Source organism: Raphanus sativus, chromosome 3 (assembly GCF_000801105.2).
Source record: "Raphanus sativus cultivar WK10039 chromosome 3, ASM80110v3, whole genome shotgun sequence".
Taxonomy (NCBI): Eukaryota; Viridiplantae; Streptophyta; class Magnoliopsida; order Brassicales; family Brassicaceae; genus Raphanus; species Raphanus sativus.
Genome location: NC_079513.1, coordinates 20,018,373 through 20,030,614, shown reverse-complemented (window position 1 = coordinate 20,030,614; position 12,242 = coordinate 20,018,373). Strand labels below are relative to the sequence as shown.

General features: G+C 34.3%; 2 pseudogenes; one reads left to right on the top strand and one right to left on the bottom strand.

The window, feature by feature from the left end:
- The first annotated feature begins 2,107 nt into the window (after positions 1-2,107).
- On the top strand, positions 2,108-2,929 carry LOC130509735 (histone H1.2-like; annotated as a pseudogene).
- Positions 2,930-4,428: 1,499 nt separating this feature from the next.
- Positions 4,429-5,945, bottom strand: LOC130509737 (F-box/kelch-repeat protein At4g38940-like; annotated as a pseudogene).
- Between the last annotated feature and the right edge of the window lie 6,297 nt (positions 5,946-12,242).

Here is a 12,242-nt window from a genome sequence, read left to right as displayed (position 1 = left end):
CTATCGAAGACCCCAATATTTTGGTGATAAACTAGCATTTTAACGCCGTATTAATTTGATTACATAGTACCTTCTGAATATTTGTGTAAATAATTTATAGGAAAGGATCTTTTTGAGATTTTGGCCTGTGCACTTTGAATGGATGGCATGTGTGAATATTTATAATAGGTGGTGACAACTGATAAGTATCCCAACAATCAAAAAGTTATAATTTATTACTTTATTATAACATTCTTGCATATGTAGATAATACCAAAAACTAAGTTATCATATACTAGAGATTTATAGTTATCGAAAGGTTGGGGACAGATCTTCCTTTACCATTTCGGTAGATCGATATATTGAAAACATAGTATTAACATTTGAGTCGACCATTCACTAGGCCATTACTAAATCCGCAACGAAAAAGTCTATTGTTATTACTTGCATGTTTGTTAATGGTGTTTATAGGAGTCTAGACTTCTAAAAACATAAATTTAGAAACTTAAGAGTATCTTGAATCCAACATTAGCTTCCATTGACAAACGTAAAATGCAATTAACTTCCGAGGGCATACCAATAGAACGCAATTAATATATGAGGAGAGATTGGTGGAATCTCAAAGGGAGATTAAAGGTTCGTGCCTTACTTAGCGGCTTACTATTGTAAATACTGATTGAATTTATTTCCTAAGAGTATCCGTTTTATAAAAAATGTATGTGAATCGGGAATTATTCAACTATGATCAGATCGATCATAAGTTTATAGACCGGTTCTTTTTTTTTCTTTGTGAATGAAATTTAGTTTTTGGTCAGTTTATTCGTTTATGATTTGAATTGGGTTAGGTATTAGACTAGAAAAAGTTTGATGTATATCAGTACATGTGAGTTGGATCCAGTTTTTATTTGATCATGGTGTATTTTTAACCCCAGTTGTACACTGATGAGGGAAATTAACTTTGTGAGAATGTATCAACGGGTTTTATATACTAGATGTATATCAGTTATCAATTTGAAAAATGAAATTACTAACTATTATTTTGATTATAAATCTGTAAACCTTTAATTACGCCGAAGTTTATTCATGCCATCTAGGACGTTACACAATCATTCGTCGCAATACAAAACTCGTTAATTAAAAATGCTGGAAGTTTCAAATCGATATCAATATTCCAAATGTAGAATATTACTATTCGTTAGATACAAAATATATTGCAATTTAAGATTTGAATTTCGTATTCATGAAAAGATTTATGTTTGCCAACGAATGTCAAATAATTCCATTGGTAAAAAAGTATTTGTATGCTTTTAGAAGCAAGATGCATAGTTGCATACTTGCATACATCATCATTTTTGTTAAACTATACATGACTTGCTAAGGCATATAAATTAAGTTTTTATAACAAATTTAATCTAAAATAATTACACGATGTAGTGAATATAAAATATGTAAAATAAACCAATGCATACATACTTGGTTACATGAGTTATGACATTTTTGAAATTAGACACATCATACATGCAACAAAGTTGTGTGGCAACCCATACACTAGAAGATGGTCATCTTTGATCGGATTCTATAGCATGACTTTCCACCAAAAAATGATCCGATTTTAATAATTCCTGATTCGTTACACTCCTTGAGTAGTGTAGTTTCCAACGAATACAAACATCGATAACCTTCCCCCAAGCATTCTCCAGAAAAGCAAATATACATAAATACTATCAAAACAAACCATAGTCTCGACCAACCTCGCTTCAAAACCGATTTTCTCATCCTAAAATAAACCATTACAAACTCTCAGATATTCAAAAGAAACCTTACAAAATTATCTACACACCGATCAAAACAAAACTAAATTCCATCAAGTAAAACTCAAGTTACGATCAAATCAATCGAGTCTAAAAGCACACCAACACATAAACAAAACACCTTTCCACATCCATTAACCTCCCCCATCCTTTACATTAACCAACCCTTTATCTCCACACCGTCGATAACGTCAAGATCCAACGGACGAAATTCAAACCTGAGCAGCCACACCGATCCGCGTACTCATCCTCTCAACCAATCACAGCAAAGAATGAATAACTCTTGTCTCTTACACATCTGACTATAAAACACAATGTCCGAAACTCTCATCGTCCTCACCAGAATCTTCTCTGACTCATTACATTCCATTTATCACTTCAATTACCTAGAGAAAAAAAAAATGTCGGCAGCAGAGGCAGAGAACATCCCCACCAACGTCTCCTCAGGAGATGCAGAAGCGGCGGTGAAAGGTGCTAAAGCCAAGAAGACGAAGGAAGCTAAACCTAAGAAGAAGCCTGCAGTTGCAGAGAAGAAGAAGGCTCCTAAGAAGAAAGCTTCTTCTTCTCCTCCATCTCACCCTAAATACGAAGAGGTAACGAGAGAAGTCTCTTCCCTCTACCTTCAGGAAGCTTCTCCTCGTCAATCTCAAGAGGCTCGTCGCTTCCGAGAAGTTGGTTAAGGTCAAAGGATCTTTCAAACTTTCTTCTGCTAAACCGGCGGCGTCTGCGCCGGTTAACAAGGAACCAGAAGCTAAAGCATCTAAGAAACCTGCAGCAGCAAAGCCCAAGGCGAAGGAGAGACCTATTAAAGCATCAAGGACTTCTAGTAGAACATCTCCAGAGAAGAAGGCTGCTGATGCCGAGACAGCTGTTGTTGCGGCTGAGAAGAAGGATCTTCCGGCTAAGAGAGAGTTTATTAATTGGACCTTCCCTTATCTCTAACGTTCGTATTTTCATGCATTTTAAAAACGGTCTAGCTAAAATTTGGTTTTACTTTTTACTTTTGATACAAGTCTCTCTATCACGGTTACATGTTTCAGGCCGTTGGAGATGAACCCTCTGATTGTACTGCGTGTACGCTGTGCTGCTCCTGAAAATGTAATCAGAAACTATTCGTCTAACTATCTTTCTCCCTTTTACTCTGTTCCATCCATTATCACATCTCGCCCTTCGTTGAGAGCTGCAACTAACAGCAATGATGCTGCATCTGTTGTTGATTGGTGAACCTGTTTTAGTTCCATTCCAACCGTTAAGAGTTTACTAAAACTTGATTTCAGCTTGGCCTATGGATCATGAATTCTTGTTGCACCTATAAGAAAATAAAGAACCCTACTAATTCAGCTGTCTTGAATCATGATCATATCAGTATGGCCTCTTGAGCTCAGAGCTCTGTATATCACATCAGATTCTTTGAAAGCTTCTTGTCTCGGCCCATTACCAGCCCAAAAACGTCCATGACAATCTGCTTCGATAACCACAGCATCAGCTCCTGCCCAAAATGGTCTGATCCCAACATACAAGCATGTCCTTGTGTGCAACTAGAGCCATCACTTCTGTACATTCTGAGACATCAACAAATGCAATCCCCATTGCTTTCATTTCTTCTACCAATGCGTTGAACACTCTTGCCACTTTTAGGAATTTTAGTCACCCTCTCAATCCTATGTTCCCCTATATACCAACCAAGAAACAATCATTTGGGAGAAGCCAACAAAGGACAAGACAACCTGTATTGTTTTTAGTGTTGTTTAGGATCAACCTCGTTGCTGCCATGACAATGTGCTTGAGACTCTTTTTGAGGTCAAAATCGGCGCTGAGTATCTGAAACAAAGTCCCATGTAATGTTTTTGGTATATTAGTTATAATGCTAACAAGAAAGGATTATGACAGTTTCTGTTTTCATGCAGAAACCTGACTGATCATGTGATGGGCATGGATCCGTGGTAAGAAAAGTAACTGAGAATATACATCTCTCAGACTCCTCAACGAGCATTATGAGGAGAGAATCAGCATCATGCTCTTCAGAGAAAAAGCTGTATGTAATAAATGTCTTCCTCGCGCCAATCTGATTTACTAATGTACTCATTGGCTAACTTACAGAGATGAGGACAAACAACGTTTCCTTATAATCTATTGATCATAGAGATTTCAAGAGGATAAAATGTATACTGATTTTACCAACGTGGTGAGAGAATCTCTCCAGCTTCTCATGGCCTTTGTGTTTGTGAGAAAATCTGAGACTGAGGGATGTTCTTGGAGTGACTTAGCTTCTTGAAACGGTAATGCAATGCAAGGGGCTAAGCGCAAGGTAATGGATGAGATTAACAAAACCTGTGTGGAAGTTGTGGTGTTCAATCAAAAGACATATGAGATTAAAGATTGGTAAAACTCTAAAACTGGGACCATTGCTTGAGTTTATTTTCTGTTACAAGAAATGTATTTTCTTTCACTGTACTAAAATATCTTTGAACCCTATTACTCCATATGTTTCTAGTGTTTTTAGACCTTTTAATTATGTTTTGTGGTCGCCAGAATCTTATTCTCTATGCATGTATGTTGTGTTTTTTCAAGTTTTAAGAAACTGCATTACTCAAGGGCTATGTAACATAGGAATATATATATAAATTGACTCTTAAGATGATTAGTTGTTTCTCACATTTATTGGATATCTAAGATATTGTAAAGTAAGGGCTTGGCAGAGAATATTGTTCTAAACTTAAGTTTACATAAAAAAAAAAAACTAGAAAAGAAAAGCAGAGTCTAAATGGGATTTCTATATGCTTGGTGTTCATGCATATATGAAGAAGAGTTAGTGCATCAAACCATAACATTTAGACAATTCTTCACCCAGAGATCAGCAACCAGGACCTGACCACACCACTCAACTTTACCCCAAATCTCTCCTCCTTGACGTCTTTCTAGCGAAATATCCGCACACCAAATCTCCCTCTTGGATTTCACACCTCTTCCTCTACGATAATCTTCTTTACTAGTATAAAACAAAGCCAGCTTCCCACCGTAATTCGCAGCGTGAATACACTGCAAATTTTTCATCTTAGAAAACAGCTTTCTCAAACCTTTCACCACTTCCCAACACCTCCGCTTTGGATCATACGTTTTTATTTTTTTAGTAAAATCGTAAACAGAGTAGTAGTATAACATGTCATCAATAACACATGCGGTAGGCATCTTTACGTAACGCAGCATATCATCCGGTCTCCATATATTTTCCTTTGGGTCGTAAACAAGGGTTTCAATATCATGCCTCATATAAAACTTATCAGCCAACACCAACCACCCACCCACCAAACAACTATCCAAGCTCTTGCGCTCACCATGCAGCTCAATGTCTGGCTTTAAAATCTCAGGCTCCCACATGTGTGTTTTTGTATTGAATAACACTATGAGATTCTGAAAGTCACCCAAGCGGCCCATTACGTAAATTTTATCTTCAATGAGAGCAGCCCTTGTATAAGACATGGCCACAGGCATGCTGGGGAGGGGTTGCACCGTGTGAGATCTACAGTCTATGTTATACGCACTGGTTTTAGCAATCCCACTACCAAACACGTATATCTTCTTCGAGCCCACCACGACAAAGCTTTCGTCGGGTGTCAGAGGGGGAAGCAGAAGGGATACGGACCAAGCTGCGATTACCGTTGGCTTTCGGGCGGATAATATACCAACGGAAAAGATGGTTTTCTCCCTCATAGAGAACAATGTAGAGGCAGTGCTCGGTGCATCCCAACAAAGAACGTCTTGCGTATAGCTCAGGCGACGCAACGAGTGACTGGAACTGCTTGGAAACGAGGGAGAGTGTTGGATACTCCAATCTGGACACACGCGCTAAGATGTCAATGATGAGGTCTTCTGGTAGTGATGGAATCAGAGACGGTTTTTCTGATGATGAGTTCTCCTTCTCCGCCATAGTTTTGGATGCCATGTGTTAGGTCAACAACAAGCACACAGATCAGGTAATGTGTGAAAAACCCTAAGTTCTCCTTTTCTTAGTTTCCAAGAGTTCCGATCTGATTTTGCGACAAGAATGGAGAACTACGATGGTAGCTTGAACTCTAGCTACGACAAAGACAACTCAAGGTGCAACGATGACGACGGCGCGTCCGGCGTCTCTCCCTCTCTATCGCCACCTTTTGCTTTTCTTTTGGGGAAGAGGAATGTATACATGTTTGTAGGGTTTAAAAACATATATAGTTTCGCAAATATTTTTTTATCAATTCTTTTACCGAATAATCCATCAAACTTTTAGTTTTTTTTGGCCTGCATACTCATCTTACAAATAGTTATTAATTTTTAACTATAATCTACTAATAATAAGAATCCTTGAAAAGTTATGAATTTTTATAGAAATTTTATTTTTTGTTTAAAATTGTGTCTTTTCATTATTTGTTTAAATATTTGTGTATTAGTTAGTATTTAAATTGAAAACATGTAATTATTTAAATGAAAAGTTGTGACTATTCATATATGTATCATTTCAAAATAACTACTTTTAAATTGAAAATATATGACTATCTAAATTGAAAAATTGCAACTATTCATATAATTATCATTTTAAAATAACTACATTTAAATTAAAAATTTGTGACTATTCATATATATAGAAAGTTGCATCTCTTAATTTTTTGTACAAATATTTATGTATTTTCGTTTTTATTATGCTTTTATCTATTTATTAATATTTCATAAATATTTGTAACTTTTTATATCTAAAAATCAGTGTATTAAAATGAAAAATTAAATCTCTTAAGTTTATACATGAAAGTTTCATCTCCTATATGGTTTACATGAAAAAACCCTAACATTGTTGAAAAATTGTGTATTTTTGAATAAATTTTATTTCTTGTTAAAATATATATATTTTCATTATATATTAAGGTGTGTCTTTTTATTGTTTGTTTCAAGAGTTATGTATAAATATGTTTGTTTTCAAATTTGCATATTACACATATTTAATGATTTTGTATATTACACATATCTAATGATTTCAAATTTGCATATTACAAATATGTTTGTTTTCAAATTTGCATATTACACAAATCTAATGATTTTGTAATACTAACTAAATCAAATTAGTTTAAAAGACGTTCGTACTTCTTCGTTGACGACATAATAAAAGATATATTTTTATTTAAAAATATTTTAATCTTTCAAAAGATATTTTTATTTATTATAAAATTATATAATTTAAATTTTAGAGTAACTTACTTAAATTAATAAAAGATGTATAAATGTTTTGGTATGAAAACATATAATTATTTATACAGTATTTTCACTCTATATCCAATTTTTTTTTGTGGAATGTCATAAGACTTTCTTGGAGTGTTCTAAGAAGTTCTTAAACTGTATTTGAACGTCACTACTGTATCCATTGGTTTGTTTCGAAGCAATTTTGAGAGATTTTGGAGTTATTTAAATGCATAATTGCACATAATTTTCAGAATTTCCAGAGTTTTATGAACTTGATGTGATCGTCATTACCCTGTCCACATGTGCATTTTAAGTAACTTTGGGAGATTTTAATTTTTTTGAAATGTATAATTGCACAGAATCTTCAGAATTTTATTTATTGATTGAGAACTAGCTATTGTGATATTGAGCTCATCTTTTCAGAAACAATAAACATTTTGATTAACTTTCTAATGCCACCAGTTTGAAGACAATCGGATCCTTAGTCAAAAGTTTTGATAATTTTACTGAAGAGTGGTCATTTGACGAAAAGGAAACTTAATATCCTAAGCCATCTGTCATAAGACTTCTTTCGAAAGTCATAAGACTTCTTTGCAATGTCATAAGACTTCTTTGAAATGTCCTGAAATGTTCCTAAACTGTATTTAAACGTCATTACCCTATCCACTGGTTTGTTTCGAGCAATTTCAGGAGATTTTGAAGTTATTTAAATACATAACTATACAAAATTTTCAGAAAGTTCAAAAATTTCAGAGTTTTATGAACTTAACAATTATGATAGTTTTACTGAAGAGTGGTCGTTTAACGCACGAAGAAGAAACTTAATATCGTAAGACATCTGTGGACATTGCACATAAGGTTGTGGAATATCACACATCCTTAGAATGTCATAAGACTTCTTTGGAATGTCATAAGACTTTCTTGGAATGTCCTGAGACGTTCCTAAACTGTATTTGAACGTTATTACTGTATCCACTGGTTTATTTCGAACAATTTAGGGAGATTTTAGAGTTATTAAAATACATAACTGCACAAAGTTTTCAGAATTTTCAGAAATTTCAGGGTTTTAAGAACTTTATGTGATCGTCATTACCCTGCCCACTGATACGTTTTAAGCAACTTTGGAAGATTTTGAGTTTTTTTTTGTAATGTATAATTGCACATAATCTTCAAAATTTTATCTATTGATAGAGAACTAGATATGGTGAAATTGAGCTCATCTTTTCAGAAACGGTAGAGATTTTGATTAACTTTCCAATGCCACCAGTTTGAGGTCAATCGGGATTCTTAGTCAAAAGTTTTGATAATTTTACTAAAGAGTGGTCGTTTGATGCACGAAGAGGAAACTTAAGATCGTAAGCCATCTGTGGACATTGCACATATGGTTGTGGAATGTAAGCAGACATCTTTGGAATGTCATAAGACTTCATTGGAATGTCCTCAAACGTTCCTAAACTGTATTTGAGGATCATTACCCTATTTTGGTTTGTTTCGAGCAATTTTGGGAGATTTTAAAGTTATTTAAATTCATAACTGCACAAAACATTCAAAATTTTCAGAAATTTCAGAGTTTTATGAACTTAACAATGCCACCAGTTTGAGGTCAATCGGAGTCCTTAGTCAAAAGTTATGATAGTTTTACTGAAGAGTGATCATTTGACGTACGAAAAAGAAATTTAATATCTTAAGATATTTGTGGACATTGCACATAAGGTTGTGGAATGTCACCAGATATCTTTGGAATATCATAAGACTTCTTTGGAATGTCATAAGACTTCCTTGGAATGTCCAGAGACGTTCCTAAATTATATTTGAACGTTATTACTGTATCCACTGGTTTGTTTCGAAAAATTTTGGGAGATTTTGGAGTTATTTAAATACATAACTGCACAAAAATTTCAGAATTTTCAGAAATTTCAGGGTTTTATGAATTTTATGTGATCGGCATTACCCTGTCCACTGTTACGTTTTAAGAAACTTTGGGAGATTTTGATTTTTTTTGTATTGTATAATTGCACATAATCTTCAAAATTTTATCTATTGATAGAGAACTGCTATGGTGAAATTGAGCTCATCTTTTAAAAAACGGTAGAGATTTTGATTAGCTTTCCAATGCCACCAGTTTGAGGTCACCCGGGGTCCTTAGTCAAAAAAGTTTTGATAATTTTACTGAAGAGTGGTCGTTTGACGCACGAAGAGGAAAACTTAATATCCTAAGCCATATGTGGACATTGCACGTAAGGTTGTGGAATGTAAGCAGACATCCTTGGAATGTCATAAGATTTCTTTGGAATGTCATAAGACTTCCTTGGAATGTCATGAAACATTTCTAAACTGTATTCAAACGTCATTACCCTATTTTGGTTTGTTTCGAGCAATTTTGGGAGATTTTGGAGTTATTTAAATTCATAACTGCACAAAACTTTCAGAATTTTTAGAAATTTCAGAGTTTTAATAACTTAACAATGCCACCAGTTTGAGGTCAATCGGGGTCCTTAGTCAAAAGTTATGATAGGTTTACTGAAGAGTGGTCGTTTGACGCAAGAAGAGGAAACTTAATATCCTAATACATCTATAGACATTGCACATAAGGTTGTGGAATGTCAGCAGACATCCTTGAAATGTCATAAGACTTCTTTGAAATGTCATAAGACTTCCTTGGAATGTCCCGAGACGTTCTTAAACTGTATTTGAACGTCATTACTGTATCCACTAGTTTATTTCGAACAGTTTTGGGAGATTTTGGAGTTTTTAAATACATAATGTCCAAAATTTTCAGAATTTTCAAAAATTTCAGAGTTTTATGAACTTTATGTGATCGTCATTACCATGTCCACTGTTACGTTTTAATAAACTTTGGGAATTTTTGAGTTTTTTGTAATGTATAATTGCACATAATCTTCAAAATTTTATCTATTGATAAAGAACTAACAATGGTGAAATTGAGCTCATCTTTTAAGAAACGGTAGAGATTTTGATTAGCTTTCCAATGCCACCAGTTTGAGGTCACCCGGGGTTCTTAGTCAAAAGTTTTGATAATTTTACTGAAGAGTGGTCGTTTGATGCACGAAGAGAAAACTTAATATCCCAAGCCATATGTGGAAATTGCACATAAGGTTGTGGAATATAAGAAGACATTCTTGGAATGTCATAAGACTTCTATGTAATGTCATAAGAATTCCTTGGAATTTCCTAAGACGTTCATAAACTGTATTTAAACGTCATTACCCTATTTTGTATTTTTCGAGCAATTTTGGGAGATTTTGGAGTTATTTAAATTCATAACTGCACAAAACTTTAAGAATTTTCAGAAATTTCGAAGTTTTATGAATTAACAATGCCACCAGCTTGAGGTCAATCGGGGTCCTTAGTCAAAAGTTATGATAGTTTTACTGAACAGTGATCGTTTAACGCACGAAGAAGAAATTTAATAACCTAAGACATCTGTGGACATTGCACATAAGGTTGTGGAATGTCACCAAACATCCTTGGAATGTCATAAGACTTCTTTGGAATGTAATAAGACTTACTTGGAATGTCATAAGACTTCCTTGGAATGTCCTAAGACGTTCCTAAAATGTATTTGAACGTCATTACTGTATCGACTGGTTTGTTTCGAACAATTTTGGGAGATTTTGGAGTTAATTAAATACATAACTGCACAAAATTTTCAGAATTTTCAGAAATTTCAGAGTTTTATGAACTGAATTTGATTGTCATTACCCTGTCCACTGGTACGTAATTTGAGTTTTTTTTGTAATGTATAATTGCACATAATCTTCTAATGCCACCAGTTTGAGGTCAATCGGGGTCTTTATTCAAAAGTTACGATAGTTTTACTGAAGAGTGGTCGTTTGACGCACGAAGAGGTAACTTAATATCTCAAGACATCTATGGACATTGCACATAAGGTTGTGGAATATCAGCAGACATCCTCGGAATGTCATAAGACTTCTTTGGAATGTCATAAGAGTTCCTTGAAATGTTCTAAGACGTTCCTAAACTGCATTTAAACGCCATTACCCTATCCACTGGTCTGTTTAGAGAAATTTTGAGAGATTTTGGAGTTATTTAAATGCATAACTACACATAATCTTCAGAATTTTATCTACTGATAGAGAACTAGCTAGGGTGATTTTGAGCTCGTCTTCTCACAAACGGTAGAGATTTTGATTATCTTAACAATGCCACCAGTTTGAGGTCAATCGAGTCTATAGTCAAGAGTTATAATAATTTTACTGAAAAGTGGTCATTTGACGCATAAAGAAGAAACTTAATATCTTAAGACATATATGGACAATGCACATAAGGTTGTGGAATGTCACCATACATCTTTGGAATGTCATAAGACTTCCTTGGAATATCATAAGTCTTCATTGGAATGTCATAAGACTTCCTTGAAATGTCCTGAAACGTTCCTAAACTGTATTTGAACGTCATTACTGTATCCACTTGTTTGTTTCGAACAATTTTGGGAGATTTGGGAGTTATTTAAAAACATAACTGCACAAAATTTTCAGAATTTTCAGGAATTTTTAAGTTTTATGAACTTAACAATGCCACCAGTTTGAGGTCAATCGGGGTCCTTAGTCAAAAGTTATTATAGTTTTATTAAAGAGTGGTCGTTTAACGCACGAAGAAGAAATTTAATATATTAAAACATATGTGGACATTGCACATAAGGTTGTGGAATGTCACCAGACATCCTTGGAATGTCATCAGACATCCTTGGAATGTCACCAGACATCCTTGGAATGTCACCAGACATCCTTGGAATATCATAAGATTTCCTTGAAATGTCCAGAAACGTTCCTAATTATATTTGAACGTCATTACTGTATCCACTGGTTTGTTTCCAACAATTTTGGTAGACTTTGGAGTTATTTAAATACATAACTGTACAAAATTTTCAGAATTTTTTAAAAATTTAGGGTTTTATGAACTTTATTTTGATTGTCATTATCCTGCCCACCGGTACGTAATTTGAGTTTTTTTGTAATGTATAATTGCACATAATCTTTCCAATGCCACTAGTTGAGGTCAATCGGGGTTCTTAGTCAAAAGTTTTGATAGTTTTACTGGAAGAGTGGTCGTTTGACGCATAAAGAGAAAACTTAATAGTCTCAAGACATCTCTGGACATTGCACATAAAGATGTGGAATGTCAGCAGACATCTTTGGAATGTAATAAGACTTCTTTGGAATGTCATATGAGTTCCTTGGAATATTGTAAGACATTCCTAAA